The 16,370-nt window shown below is 39.7% G+C and overlaps 1 protein-coding gene and 1 non-coding gene across 7 annotated transcripts in view; one reads left to right on the forward strand and one right to left on the reverse strand.

Moving 5' to 3' along the window:
- Positions 1-775: 775 nt before the first annotated feature.
- On the reverse strand, positions 776-847 carry TRNAE-CUC (transfer RNA glutamic acid (anticodon CUC)). Its single transcript has one exon. It is a non-coding gene; the product is annotated as a tRNA-Glu (tRNA).
- A 9,709-nt stretch (positions 848-10,556) lies between these two features.
- Positions 10,557-16,370, forward strand: part of NCOA7 (nuclear receptor coactivator 7) — a 145,258-nt gene continuing 139,444 nt past the window's right edge. Inside the window, exon 1 of one of the 6 annotated variants that reach the window (XM_055263155.2) lies at positions 10,557-10,574. The gene's annotated coding sequence lies outside the window, so the exon portion shown is untranslated. Of the gene's footprint in view, positions 10,575-11,058; positions 11,767-11,901; positions 11,922-16,370 lie in introns of those variants that run through there. The other 5 variants (XM_055263144.2, XM_055263166.2, XM_063621096.1 and 2 more) reach the window with 5 other exon arrangements.

Consider the following 16,370-nt stretch of genomic DNA (forward strand, 5'->3'; position numbering starts at 1 on the left):
CAGGATCAAAAAAAAGTTAATGTCTATATAACACTATTTCTACTCCCAGAATTCCCCTGAATGTGGGAATTACTAATGATAAGTAGGTGCATTTTTGAGGGGCCTATATGGTTTATATACTGGGAATTGATACTCTGGATGTAACACATTTACCATATTTGTGTAAATCTCTTAGAGAAAATTTAAAATTAGCCAAAAAAACCTAACTAGATGGGTTATTAAAACACAATAAACTAGCTATGTTCAACCATACATCTCAGAAAAGATCTCATATCTATAGAGATGAGAGTAGGAATAGCTCCAATAAAGGCAAGTAATTTCCAAAGTACATAATCTGAATGTACAGAAAAACTAAAAATTAACTCTAAGCATGTTACTGAATAAGTACTATTCCTCATAAAACTATCTTCCTCTTTTATTAGTCAAACAAAATCAAGGTTAAACAAAGGCTTAACTGACTGCTTGTAAACACATCCAAATTATTTTTAAAAACTGAAAAATACAATTTTAGAATCACAGAACTTTATGTTATTTGATTGATTATAAATTACATTACCTGTAAATAGAGATGGCGTATTTTATGCCTTAGATTAAATAAACTTTTAAAACGGTTAATTTTTAATGATTAAAAAATCCCAACAAGCAAATGAAAAGTACATAAAACTTATGATTGAAAAAAAAACTATGAAAAAAAACCCAACCAGCAAATGAAAACTACACAAAACTCATGACTTCTAAATTGCATCAGGATACGAAAACTCAAAGAAAACAGTATTTCCCTGACCGGGAATCGAACCCGGGCCGCGGCGGTGAGAGCGCCGAATCCTAACCACTAGACCACCAGGGAACTTGCTTAATACCTCCCTGTAAACGTACTTGCGTTAAAAATCTGCACTTAATTCCTCTTGCCAGTAGGGTGTAGGGTATTGCGTCTAAGTCACACCTACTTTGTTCTTGCTCTGATTCCTGGTCCCTGAATCCATTTCCTAAAATTGAAGCAAATTCTCGGCCCTTCCCGCCGAGCTCCGAGATGGCCCTTTAAGGAAAAAACCTGTACCCTCCAAATCTAATCCTCTTCTATTGCCATGCTGGAAAAGACACCCTGTAAATTCTCATTCTTTTACGTAACATGTAAATCTCTTTACCAAGGCAAGTGTTGTCTGGACGCGTGCTGTCCAGAGCCTTGTAATTTGCTTTATTATTTTATTAACCATTTTAGCCGCTCTTTCCAAATCTAACTTCTGTCCCTCTCCGTCTTTCTTCGTTCTCTGTCACGCGGATGTTAAGTCCCTTTAAACATTTTACTAAATCTAACGATAGATTGCCAGCGGCTGAGAGCGTTTCTTGGTGAAGAGCCGGAGCGACCCCGCGCTGTCCTGGGTGCAGAGCGCGTGCTCTACAAATAGGGGTGATGAAGGGTCATGTAGCCTCATAGCACGCGGTTCTATTTTATTTATTTGGCATACGCAGGCTAACGAGGCTGAGAGAGCTGTGGGTGGTATGCCTAGTGAAGGATCAGGACATCCGCCCAAGGCTCCAAGCAAATCCTTCAAACCCACTGTGTTTGTTATCCTCCTACTTTCCAAACTGTGTTATTATCTGGGCAATTGCTTCACTTCTCCGCATTATATACTAGGCACGGCCAGGAAATGATGCAATTACCAAAGGAGTCAAGACACCTTACAGCCCAGCCTTAATTCAGAAACTCTCATAAAGTAGATGCAGAGGGCAGTAAGATATAACTCAACTTTGAAAATGTCAGCCGTTACAGTTGAGGAAATCTAACCCAAGAGACTTCGCTCCGCTGCAAGATGGAAGGAGGCTTAAGTAAGACATAAATTTGTAATGAACTTGCTCACAACATCCGGCGCCACTGTGAGTTGCAGTCATCATCCATTACCACAAAATTATGTGAGCCTGTGCTCATTGAATCTCGTTTCTTTTTTTTCAGCAACTCAGAGATGGAGTTTAAATCATTGATATACTTTATCTGAAAATATGTAATAATATGAGAACAGGAAGATTTAAGGGGGTTATTAATATAATAAGATAGAAAAATCATCAGAAGAAATTTCTACACTTTATTGTATTTTAAGAGGGACACTACTTTCCTGTCCCAAGGAATCTTAGATCAAGTTCAGTAGGTGGAGCTCTTACCTCTTAATTAAGGAGTTGCTAGACCTTAGCATTAGAGTATCTGGTTTTGAATAAAAAGATTAAGCAGATATTGGTTTAAATTTTTATAGGTTTAGTCACAATATTTTACACAAAGTACAAAAGGGTATGGTGAAAACCATCCTCTTACTCACTCCTTTCTTCTTCCCAGAAGTAACCAGTGTTACCAGCTTCTTCTATATCTCCCAAAAATAATCTATGCACATATAACACATATCTAGTTCATTTTCCTCCAACTTTTTGGTTTTGAAACATGTCAAACCAATAGAAAGTTGCAACTGTAGAACATTGAACACACATATACCCTTTATCCAGACCTGTGCCTTCCAATTTAGAGCTCCAGCAACTTGTGGCTATTAGGCACTAAAATGTAGCCAGTATGAATAGATGTTCTGTAAATGCTGGATCCACACTGTATGTTTAAGCCTTAGTGTTTAAAAAAAGAAATGTAAAATATCGCGTTAATACTTTTTACTTTAATTACATTTTTAAATGAGAATAATTGGATATATTGGGTTAAATAAAATATTATTAAAATTAATTTTGCTTTCTTTTTACTTTTTAATGTAGCTACTAGGATATTTAAAATTATACATGCCCTTACATTATATTTCTTTCTTACAGTACTGTTCTAGATTCATCAATGATTAATATTTTCCATATATGCTTTCTCTATTTTTTTCAGAACCATTTGAGGTTAGCTGCAGACAGCATGATACTTTATCGTACATACTAAACACTTTATTATGCATCTACTAAGAGCAATCAATATAATTATCATCTCAGGAAATTTAATTCCACATTGTCATTTATTACATGGTCAATAATCAAATTTTCTAATTGTCCTAATAATCTCATTTATAGTTTTTCTTTTAATCTAGGATACACTCTTGGATTATACCTTGCATTTAGTTGTCACATATCTGTAGTCCCCTTCCTTTAATCTGGAACAGTTTCCCCAGCCTTTTTTCTTTTACATCATTGACCTTTTTGAATAGTGGAGGACAATAGTTTCAGAAAGTTCGTCAATTTAAATATTTCTTCTGGCAGGACAACTATCCTAAGTGATGTGTCTTTCTCAGTGCACTATATCACAATGCACATAATTCCAGTGTATCACATTACCTGTAATGGGTAAGTGTGGTAGGCAGACATGTCCACTTCACCCAACAACCCCAGAGATGTCACTGTCCTAATCCCCAGAACATGTTGACATGTCACCTTACATGGCAAAAGGAACTTTGCAAATGTGATTAATATTTTGAGATGGAGATTATCCTAGGTTACCTGGATAGGCCCCAAATCATCACAAGCGTTCTTATGAGTGAAAGAGGCGGGGGGCAGAGGAGTCAGGTCAGAGTGATGTGATGTGCAAAAGACTCATCTGGCCATTGCTGCCTTTGAAAAGGGAGGAAGGGGAAACACAAGCCAAGGAATGCAGGCGGTTCCTCTTCTCCCATAGACTTCCAGACAGAAAGCAGCTCTGCCAACACATTGATTTTAGCCCAATGAGACTTAGTTGTACTTCTGAACTACAGAACTGTGAGATAATAAATTTGTGTGGCTTTAAGTCCCTAATTTAGTGGCAACTTTTACGGCAGCAACAGGAAACTAATACAGTATGTATGGTCATTTGATTAAGGTGTCTGCTATATTTCTCCATCATAAAGTTACCTTTTATAACTGTAATTAATTGGCAAATGTTGGAAAAAGCAAATATCAATGGTGGAAGTGATACTTTGAGACTGTAGACCATTCTGTTCCTCAGCAAACTTTTAGCCAATGGGTTTAGCATTCACTGATGATCCTTGTCTGAATCAATTATTGCTATAGTGATGGCAAAATGGTGATATTTTAATTTTATCATTCTTCTGAAAAGAACTTTCCTTCCTCTCCTCCCTCTTTGTATTCTTTATTTAATTTTTACATGTCAGCCTGGACTCATATTCTTTTTTCTGTTTTAGTGAGTTTTTATTCAATGTGTTATATTCTATTGCTGTCATTATTCATTTAAAACCTAAATTGTTCCAAATTCAGCCAGAGGGAGTCCATTCAAGCTGGCTCCTGTGTTCTTTTGGAATGTCCCTATACATTTTTGAGCACTTCTTTACTTTCAAGCACAACATGGCCCAGGTACAGCCTGTACTTTATAACAGGAAGAATTAACATCTGCGTGTGTATATCTATTTTTCAATAATTTCCATTTTAAATCTTTTACACAAACAGTAGCATACTCTACTTGATTTTCTGTATTTTTTAATTAATATCTTTTAGAGGGAGTTCATTATTTAAATGGAGTTTCCTCATTGTTTTTGACAACTGCAGGGTAGGTATTCCACTGTATAGATATCTTACTAAAGCAGTTCCATATCATTGGGCATTTAGATTGTTTACAATCTTCTGCTGTTACCAAAGTACAGCCAAAAATAACCTTGGAACAACATAATTTAACATTTAGTTTTTATTAACTTGCCCACAAGTCATTCATCTTATAGAGTGCCAATTTCTGATTTGAAAATTCTAGAAGAAAAATCATGGCATCCAATTCATATTCAACTATCATTATAATTTATTTACAGTTTTTCAATTTGATCTCAACCTGAGTCAGCTGTCCTTTTGTTTATTAAGCTATTCATTCATTTGATAAACATTTGTTGAATCTAATATATGTCAGGTACTATGTTGGACACCAAGGACACCACACTGAACAAAACAGGATCCCTGACCTTAAAGCCTAGTCTGGTAGAGTTCAAGTACCAAGCAATTATGGTATAATAAGAGAAATGTATCCTCATAATAAGTTTATTTAATAGATTAAAAATCCATCTTTTATCACATATACATGCTGATGGAATATAAAATGGTATAGCCACTCTAGAAAATAGTTTGGCAGTTTCTTAAAAAACTAAATATGCACTTACCATATGACTCAGCAAATGTACTCTTGGGCATTTATCCCAGAAAAATGAAAACTTATGTTCACATAAAACCTGCAAACGAATGTTCATAGCAGTAGCTTTATTCATAATAGCCAAAAACTGGAGACAACTGAAATGCCCTTCAATGGGTGAATGGTTAAACAAACTGTGGTACATTGATATGCCTTGGAATATTATCTGAAAAGGGAAGGAACTATTGATACACGTAATAACTTGGATAGATCTCAAGGGAATTATACTGAGTGAGGAAAAAAGCCAATCTAAAAGGTTACGTACTATATGTTTCAATTTATATAGCATTCTTGAAATTATAGAGATGGGAGATTAGTGGTTGCCAAGAATAGGGATGTGGTGAAAAGGAAGATCAGTATGATTCTGAAGGAGTAGCTTATGGGAGCCTCATGGTGATAGCTCTGTATTTTATTGTGGTGGTGATACAAGATATGATAACATTGCATATAAACACACACACACAAACATGCATGAATGTACATAAAACTGGTGAAACCTGGCCACACGCAGTGGCTCACGCCTATAATCCCAGCACTTTGGGAGGCCGAGGTGGGTGGATCACCTGAGGTCAGGAGTTCGAGACCAGCCTGGCCAACATGGTGAAACCCTGTCTCTACTAAAAATATAAAAACTAGCCGGGCATGGTGGTGGGTGCCTGTAATCGCAGCTACTCGGGAGGCTGAGGCAGGAGAATTGCTTGAACCCAAGAGATGGAGGTTGCAGTGAGCTGACACGGTGCCACTGCACTCTAGCCTCAGCAACAGAGTGAGACTCTGTCTTAAGAAAAAAAAAAACTGGTGAGATCTGAATAAGCTCTCAAGATTGTACCTATGTCAATTTCCTGGTTTTGATATTGTAATTATGTAAGACATTGATCATGGGGAGAAAACTAGGAGGAAACACAGGACTTCCCTGTACATTTTTTGCAACTATTTATTAATGTGTGATTATTTCCCTTGAAAAAAACCCCTATTAGCATATTCACTGTAAATTTCTTTTACCCAGTAATACAAGCCACCACCACATAATTTCACTTTTTTAGGGATTCATTTCAAAATTTTAAATTATATTTTAGTACCAATGTTGTAGCAGCTTATTTGAATATGTTTTTCAGAAAGTGTAAAAACTATGTAATGAGTTCTCAAGCTACTGAACAGACTATTTGTAGATGAAATAAGACAACAGGAAATTATTCAAAAGCAGATATTTTTAAATTAGCTGTGAATAAAAGAAAAGGAAAAATGTATTGGGCTAACTCTAAATAATCAGCCATAATGATGACATGATGACAGCTATGCGGACAACAATCCATGTCTATACACAGCAATATTTCTTTCTCAGTACACTGTGGTAGACGCCACAAAGGCCAAGGTGATTTCTACCTCCTCTTCAGATTTATAACAAGCCAAATGAAACACTGAACATAGGTCTATCCACAAAAGGACACTTTTACATTTTTCTCAAAACTCAAGATATTATCATAACTAACCAGTAGACAAATGACCCCAGTTTGTGAAAACGAGCCACTGCCTTAAATACTATTAACTAATAAACTCTCTTCTGCCTCTTTAGTTGCAGGATGGCTACTCGTATCCCTCCATACATGATCATCAGTATTTGCCTCCTGTGTCCCAACTGGCTTGAGTCAAGTGTATGAAAAGAGGTGTTTCTCTCTGTGCTAGAGAAAGAAGGATAGGTTCACTAAAGAGCGAATTTTCTTGGTGCTAGTAGCCTAAGCTCATCACTTTGCATAACACTCCTCTCCCACACCTTTTGAGAGAACTTCCAAAGACATTTCAATATTTCCAGTGGCTCCAAGGTCATTACTTAACCAGTTTTGAAACTACACTCAAAACTTACAAATTTTGTTAAAGTGTAAGCAACTCCCAAATTCTCCTTCTAAGTGACTTCATCCTGTATTTATACATCACATATATACGTATACATTTCTATAATCAAGTAATTCTAAATTTGGGACAAAATATCATACACAATAATCATTATCTTTTTTTTTTTTTTTTTGAGATGGAGTCCGGCTCCGTCGCCCAGGCTGGAGTGCATAAGCACGATCTCAGCGCAGCACAACCTCTCCCTCTGGGGTTCAAGTGATTCTCCTGCCTCAGCCTCCCAAGTAGGTGGGATACAGGCATGTGCCACCATACCCAGCTAAGTTTTGTATTTTTAGTAGAGACAGGTTTTCATCGTGTTGGCCAGGCTTGTCTCGAACTCCTGACCTCAAGTGATGCACCCTCCTCAGCCTCCCAAAGTGCTGGGATTACAGGTGTGAAAATAGGCCAGGCGCAGTGGCTCATGTCTGTAATCCCAGCACTTTGGGAGACCGAGGCAGATAGATTGCTTGAGCCTAGGAGTTTGAGACCAGCCTGGGCAACATGGCAAAACTCCATCTCTACAAAAATATAAAAATTAGCTGGGTGTGGTGGTGCATGCCTGTAGTCCCAGCTACTTGGGAGGCTGAGGTGGAAAGATCAATGGAGCTAGGAGTTGGAGGTTGCACTCTAGCCTGGTGACCTAATGAGACCCTGTCTGGAAATAAATAAATAAATAAATAAATAAGTAAATCCCAGAAAAGAAAATACAGTAGAGCTCTAGATCAACCAGAGACTCAGGAGCCTTTCATTTGGGCAATGTTAGAGCAATATTTGCCAATATTTTTAGAATTCTAGTTTCATGAGAAGTTATTAGTGTTGTGTTCAAAAACAGAAATACTAATCATGCTTCTTCATTACAAGAATTGTCTTTAGATAGATACGTAAGAAAAATACCAAACACATTTGCAGGATTGCCACTGTTTGGCAATGTTTCTCTAAGACCGCCTACCTTAGACCTCTAGAAGATCACTTGGGAGAAATCCTGTTGCCTGAACCCAGAGATCCAGCTGCCTTCCACAGGTTCAGCGAAGCAAACAAAGGGCGGAGTGAAGTGATCCCTCTCTTCTTCCTTTAAGAGAGGAAGGGATCTCTGCTTCTCTTATCTACTCCAAAGTTTCATCATACAAAGGTTGTTTATTTCTGCAAAAGTTAAATGACAAATCCACCTAAATTATGCTACAATGGCCCATACCCTTCAACAGAGAAAGGCCAGTTTTCATATTTAAAAGTGGCCCTCACAGCCATAAAATCAGTGTGGTATTACATTTTTTCATTAATTCAGCATTTACCAAGTAACTTCTGCAGCCAAGAACAGTGAAAAGTGTTAGGGATACCATTTTTAAAAACTTTATCATAATAAAGTATATTATTCTAGTAATACCTTTGATTGATGGCCACATTCTAGACTTTAAGAACCACTCAGGATTATCTCCTTTAATTCCTATATCCACCCTATAAAGTTGGTACTGTTACCATTCTTTATGGATAAAGCATATCATTTACGGATAAAGCAACTGAGGTTAAGTAGTTTACCCAAGGTCAGCACGTGGTGGAGCTGTAGTCTGAAGCCAGAGCCTGAATTCTTAAAGATTACCATGTTCTTAAGAAGTACACTTTCTACTGAGGTTTGATCTGTAGTATACTAAGATTTCCCAAATTATTTCATGTATTATATCTTATCTCCCAATTAAAATTTGACCTTCTATTTAGGGCAGCACTGTTCAAAAGGATTTTCTGCAATAATGAAAATGTTCTAGTTTGTGCTATCCAAAGGCACAGTCTAGCCATAATTTAAATTTAAACGGCTACAAGTAGCTAATGCATACAGTACCAGACAACACATATAAGGAACAGTTTCATTTCTCCTGATTTATCTATAAAGCCAAGGCTTAGGTAAATCAGTTAATGGAAAGGAACGAGTGAAGAATCTTTAGGAGGAGTTTGTACTCCCTTAGCTGGGGAGCAGAAATCTTTATTATATCAGGACTTTCAGTATAATAAAAATGTTATAAGAAGCATATGATACAGCATGCAGTCCTAGAGAAGTTTATAAAGATGGATTCTTAAATTCCTTGCAATATCTTTGGAAGACTGACTTTTTTTTTTTTTTTTTTTTGAGATGGAGTCTCGCTCTGTCACCAGGCTGGAGTGCAGTGGTGCAATCCCAGCTCACTGCAACCTCTGCATCCCGGTTTCTAGTAATTCTCCTGCCTCAGCCTCCCAAGTAGCTGGGACTACAGGACCACACCACCACACCCAGCTAATTTTTTTTTTTTTTTGTATTTTTAGTAGAGACGGGTTTTACCATATGGGCCAGGATGGTCTCGATCTCTTGACCTCGTGATCCGCCCGCCTCCACCTCCCAAAGTGCTGGGATTACAAGCGTGAGCCACTGGGCCTGGCCAGAAGACTGACATTTTATAGTTGATGGTCACAACTCAGTTATACCTTTTTGTCTAATAAAAAAATCACTGCTTAATTGATTTACAAAACATGGAGTCCATAGAGAGAAAAACAACAGGGGCCTCTTGGTAGTAAAAGGATGAGAGACAGTGAAAACTTGTAAGTCAATGGACATTTCCTTCAGAAACTACATTCAAAACTTAAAAATTTTGTTAAAGAGTAAGCAACTGCCAAATTCTCCTCCTAAGTGACTTCATCCTGTTACTTATAAATCAGATATGTACATATACATTCCTATAATCAAGTAATTCTAAATTTGGGAAAATATCATAAATAATAATAGTTATCTTTTGAAAATAAAGTGGGGCTCTAGATCAACCAGAGAGTGTCAGGAAGTAGCCAAGTCACGCCCCACTGGGTGCTTCCTGGACAAGCGCAGTGCAGCTCCCACAGGGCCTCACACCCAACCTTCAATTTGCTTAAAAGAACTATCTCAAAAAATCTTAGCTATTTAGTCACAATTTGTCCTTTCCATGGAACATGTTTTTCTTTTGCCTGATTTTCAATAACCTTAGATTTCAAAATCATAAAAGCACCCATCAAAGAACTGTGAGAGCAGCTCAGCTTCTCTGGAGATCTCAAACCATGTTCCTTTGATACAATAAAATCAGCTCTTTATATTTTAGGAACCTAATTTTCCCTTACTAAATGCTAAACAATTTACAAATAACACAATGGCTACAGAAAAAAAAATCCAACATCTTTACATTCAAATCCCAAAGATATAAACCTGACGTCTAAATTAATACGTGTTTAGAGCAAAATTGGGCAATTATTCCACATTTGCAAGATAGTATAACATGACCACCTGCTACTGAAATGCCAAAGCCACCACTGTTAACGCTTTGCTCTGCCTTCCAGAGAGGTTATTACAGCTTAAGCTGCGTCAACAACCCAAAGGAGGCTGCTATCTAGTTTATCTGTGTGGAAGGCCTGTGACACACTGTTAACAGACTAGTTGCAGGCCCTTCCTTGGGATATTTTTCTGCGTGTAAGAGTGAATGAACTCCACGGCCAGATCCTCCTAGTCATGTTGCAGTGCTGGTCATGGGGCCGCAGAGGGAACAGCACCCAACCGGGGATGGGGAGCTTACAGGTACAGGCCCCGCAGCTGATGCAAACCTTCCCCCTCCAAGGTTCTCTCGAGTCTCTGCCAAGAGTCGGCTGGAGGGTCCAACTGCTATGTTCTTATTGCTGTAATGACTGCAATTTGGCAGCCTCCAGGATGCTGTACCGGGAACGGGAGGGGGAAGGAGATGGTGGGCCCCTCTGCTAAACGCAACGCCAGAAGGGACACAAGGATGAATTTATTGTGGCCATCGGTCCTGAGCTGGAAGGAAAGTCAAAGGGCTTTAAAGCTGGGGAGACGCTCTAACTCCTGCTCTGCTGTCAAAGCCTTACTTCCCACGAAGAGTAGGGGCTAGGCAGGCCAGCTGTAAGGGGGATGCGGCCCGGGGTGAGGTAAGAGGACCCTCGTAGGTGCCGCTGCCAGGCGGCGCTTCGCCGGGGCAGCAAGGCGCCCGCAGTTGGGAGGCGCCACAAAGGGCCAAGGCCTGCGGAGGCCGCGCGCGCAGCTCTCCGGGGCGGAGCCGCCGGGCTCGCGGCAGCGGAGGCTGCAGCAGCCGCCGGTAGCCGGGGTGCCCAGCCTCCTAGCTCGGAGGTCGCGGGGGGCGGGGAGGATGCCGCAACTGCAGTCCGAGCGGCGGAGCCCGGCCGCCTAGCTCCCCGGCCTCCGCAACCGCGGTGGGGCGCAGCGCGCGCCACGGGCCGGGCGGAGCTAGAGGCGGGCGTCTGCACAGCGTCGCGCCACCCGCGGTTGCCCGCCTTTGGCCGGGCCCGGGACCCCGTAGCGGCCGATGCCCTGACGGTGGGCGCAGCTGCGGGGCTGGCGAGGCGTCGCGCGTGGGGAGAGGCCTAAGACACCCCGACTGCGGCGGCTGCGCCCACCCGATCGGGACGCGGGGCCCCGCGGGTGCGCGCCTCGGAGCTCCCGCCTCCTCCCCTTGCTCCTCCTCGGCGTACGGTCCTCCCCTGACCCCTCCTTCCACCCGCCGAGAGGATGCGCTCCCCGGCGCCCAGCAGCAGAGGCCACCGCTCCCAGAAATGCATGCGCCCGATCCCCTTCTCCCGGATCCCAGGAGCCGGCGCCCCCGCCCTGTAGGTAGGTGGTGAGGCGGCGCCCAGCCCTCGCCGCCGCCCGCTGCTGATGCTGCCGCCGAGGGGCCGCGGGCAGGGTCCAGGACCGGCCAAACTTGCCTCCCGCCGGGGGCTCTGTGGAGCGCTCGGAGGTGTGCTAATGGCGCTGGGCGTAGCCCCCTGTGAACCTGAACACCTCTGCTTGAGCTCGGGAGGCCGAGCGGGGGCGAAGGAGAGCTTGACCCTTCCCAGCCCACCCCCTGGGGGTTCGTGGGGGTGCGCGCCTGTACGAGAGTGAGGAGGACAGGTTGGCATGGGGCTTGTTTGGGGAGAAGACCGTTGGATTTTCAGCAGCTCAGGTGGTAATATGTCACTGTGTCTTTCCGGCTGGATTAGCAGATGCGTTCTTCCCACCTTTCTAGCCAAAACATGTAGACAGGCAAAGGGTTATATTAGTGGCATGTAGAAGTCGCTGTGGATTTTTGTGTATTTCAGAGCTAGCTAGTTGGTATATAAAATCGATGGTGCAAACCCTTACCGTCAACACGTTAGGGCCAATTTAGAGAAGGTCCTTCTAGAAGTCAGATTATTCGGGAGATCCATGAGGCTGGGATATTGTTGTGCTGCGTATTTAGGAGCCTCTGCTTACGTGAAGGGATGTGTTTTAAGACTGGCAACTTTGATACAGGTGTCGGGAGTTGAGATTCTGCTGGAAGGATGTACCGGGTCAGCCAGCAGAGGCAGCCTTGTGCCCAGCCTAACTTCCAACTCGGTGTTATGCTCTGTATTTCTTAGAAACTGGTTATGTATTAATGCTTTTTTTCTCCTCTAGGTGTAAAGTTTATACGTTAGAGCTTTTGGCAAGATTCTCTCTTCCCAGACTATCATTTTTTATTTTATATTCAGCAATAAGGTTTAAAGTTTTGAAAAATGCATCACTGTAAGCTCCAATTTTATAGTCACTTACTTAGGTATAGAGATTTGGAGAAGTGACTCAGTATAAGCTCAAATAGGACAGAATCTTGAATCTGTTTTTTTTTTTTTATTCCTGTAATCTTCTGCATCTTATGCAGAATAAGTGCTCATTAGTTATTTGTTGAATGAATGAACTGTGTTTCAAGCTTTCATCTAAAAACCAGAATTTAGAATCACAGAATTGTTCTGTGGCCGGTGAAATTTAATTGAATTTCAAAAATTGCTTCTTTGTATAAATAGGCAAACTCAGTTATTTTAACATTTATATTTCAATTCTGACATTTTTAGGACCATATGCTATCTTTCTGTAATGTATCATTAAGGTTATGAGGTAATTCTCCCCAACTCTTAAGTTCATTTCATGTCTAAGCTTGCAAAATTTCCAATCTCACTGGTAATCATGCCTACTTCAACTGTGCTCTCAAACACAATTTAAAAAGTAAAAGTCGTGTTTTAAAGAAAATTGTAAGTTACCCCAGAGGAAACAATGATTTGATTAATAAGTGACGTATTCACTTGTTTTAGAGTTGAGTTTTTCATTTGATCTAATTATCATGTCTTTTATTACAGACAAAAGTAGAAATAAAACATGTAGAAGTGCTGTGATTTTTTTTATTAAATGATTCAAAATGTGTGATATAGATACACAATTTAAACTGTTTTCTCCTCAGTATAGAAACACATCAGTTTCCAAATTTGACAGCCAGGGGATTGTGAAATGAGGGTTTGGAAGATACAGTGTCTTCCTGCTTTAAAACGTTATATCATTTTGAAAAAAAACAAAAACAAGGTTAACTGCATCACACTTTATTTGCTTTATTTTTACACTATGATATTTTCTGTTTTGATTTCATTTTTTTTCCAATCACATGAATTTCATGAGTCAGTGTGAACTTCTTTCAATCTCTGCTTAACAATATTATCTGGGCACGCTCCCAGATTTTCTTTCTGACATTTTATTGCATCTTTACCATCTTCACTTCATATTACTCAAATGACTTATTTTTACACAATGTGGTAGGCCATACTTTATTACTATTGCTTCTCCAACCTACTTATTTTCTTCCTAGATGGATAAGGAAATAAAACTTTTCTATAAAAGGTAATAAGACTGCAGGAACCAACAGTGGGAGGGAACTTATGAAAAAAATTAATTTGTTATGATTTATTAAAACAAAGCCAAAATTCCCTCCTGTAATAAAGATAATTACATTTTACACTTCTTAGATTTGTAACCCGGGGTATTGAGCAATTAATTTACCTGGCTCTTCCTTGCACACTTTAAGCTTTTCAAAAAAGCCCTCCCCTTTGGTTACAGTAAGCTCTCTTTACCTTGTTACTTATAAGCACTTATTTGTTCATTTTACAAGTAGGAGTTGAGCCTTTAACTGCTCAGTTTAACTGCTATTACTTTGGCTTTGGAATCACAGTCAAATAAAAGCTCTAATCTCAGATTTGAAGAGGTATTTTTCTCTTGTGTGTGTCCTGCAACCAAATGCGCAGTGCCAATGGGATTGGATGACTCAGTTTTGGGTCCTACCTCCTGATCCCCCAGCACTCCGCCTCCACAAGCACCACCAGCATGCAGTCCAAGACCTGGATTTCCTCTGTCTTTATCTTCCAAAAGGCTGTATTTTAGAAACCTCTATTCCTTTCTTGCTAAATGCCATTTACTATTGTTTTTAAAATTCCAGCCCATAATTTTTTGTTTGTTTAAATTCAACAGGATCCACTCAATTCACTTGTGCTAGAATCAAAATTGTTGATTGCAGAAAAAAATATACAGAAGTAAATTTGTATGACCTTGAATTTCAGATATAGGGAATACATGAAGAGTAATTGTTGTCTACTGGTCTCCCCTCAACAGTGATACAAAATGCATTTGTTTCTGTACATGCCAGAGAATATGAATTTTCTGTTGCTAAATTTGATCAGAAGCTTAATTGAAAGAAATGATGTTTATGGGTGGTTGGCTGAACAAAGGCCATGACGTCAACCTTTTCCCTTCCAATACTAGCTGTTAGACCAGGAGTCTAGCCAGCTCTTCAGAAGCTGTACTTTGGTACCTTGTTTTGCATCCTTAACACACCCCCATATGCCCACACTGAGGGATTTTATTAATACAGTCAGAGGAAACTTACTATTATGTTACTTTCTAAATGTGGTTATGATCATGGTTCTTTCTATAGTTCGTGTTTGAAGACTCATGCAAGAAATTCCGTTTAAATGCCAAAGAAAAGCTTTACTTACCCTGAACAATTTGTGTGTGTGTGTGTGTGTGTGTGGTCTTTTCGTCATGCAAAATGAGAATCAAATCATTGATTATATTTCCCTTTCTAACTTGGCAACTAGGAAATGAACAGTCAAATTTGCAACTCAATTTTAATAATCATATAAAAATTCATAACCTAATATCAATATTCTATCTTTCCCTATGGTCTTGAGCTTCTGTTCTACCTTGTTTTTCTTGATTCTGATGTTTATCTAATTATACTTTTCCATTTGATTGAATTAGATTCTTTTAAGATGACTCATATCCTTTGTGGAACAAGGCAGATTATAAAACATAAAACCAAATAAATGAAGCCATTGCACAATTGATCTCCGGACACAGTATGTTTTTGATGAACAAGTTTAATTGGTTACATTAAATGTTTTGAACAAGAATTGCACATTTAGTACATTTGAACTTAGCCAAATGGAAAACAATGTTACATAGTTTTACAAAACTTTTTTTTAAACTCTTACATTTATATTCACTTATTACTAATTTGAAATTAATAAAGCCATTCAATTTAAGTCAGTTATATTTGGAGTACCTGCCTTAAACGCTATATAGGTTGAACAGGAGTTTCAATAGAATAAAGTCATTTTTAGCTGAAGGGCTAGCCTAACTTAGCATAACACTCCCCAGAGTGAATCAACAATCTGACCTTCGCATCAGTGATTCATGTGATTTATCCTTGTTTTAATAAACCATAGAGTCTTCTCTGAGCCTCTTTTATTTGCCATGAAATTTAAAAGAGTGAGCTCCTGGAGTTAATTTTTCATACTGATGTTTTGACACCTAATTGTTAAGTTGGTTGAATTTACCCAGGTAACTCATTATTTACATCGACATGATAAGTTAAGCTTGATATATTTATCACTACAGTAAGCAGAAAGATTGGCCTTTCTCAAGGGTCAGTCATTGGTACAGTCTGGTAGCCTTTGGCATAAAAATGATCTGAATTCAAAAGTGCAACTTAAAACATAAGAGGAGATTTGGAGGGGGACCTAGGCAGGTTTTTACATAGAGGCATCTCATTCTGATAACCTTCATGTCTTTTTTTAAATTTATTTTTAGAATAGGTAGTATCCTCATGGTTCAAAAGGTACGAATGGCTCTAGAGTGAAAGTACTCCCTCTCATCCTCATTCCCCATCACCCATTTCACTAATACACAGGTAACCAGTGTTAGTTAACTGAGAATCTTCTAGTGACATTTTATGCATATGCAAGCAAATATGAACATGGAAGCTGCTCATTTTCTCTCCTAACCTGTCTCTAATTCACACTTTTCCATTCCCACTGCCTCTGTTTGGCTCCTTAGATGCCTTGGACTGTTGTCTGCATTCTGCCTTGCTCTGCATTTCAGCCGTCCCCATTTCAGCAGGCTGTCCTTCTAAACTTCCCGCTTCAGACCCTGTAAAACATTTCCATCATACACGGGAAGGGATCTGCACATCTTACCCTGGTCTCTTGGACCCTGAGAGATTCATCTCCTGTCTCTATCCCTCCT

Source organism: Symphalangus syndactylus, chromosome 2, assembly GCF_028878055.3.
Source record: "Symphalangus syndactylus isolate Jambi chromosome 2, NHGRI_mSymSyn1-v2.1_pri, whole genome shotgun sequence".
Classification (NCBI taxonomy): Eukaryota; Metazoa; Chordata; class Mammalia; order Primates; family Hylobatidae; genus Symphalangus; species Symphalangus syndactylus.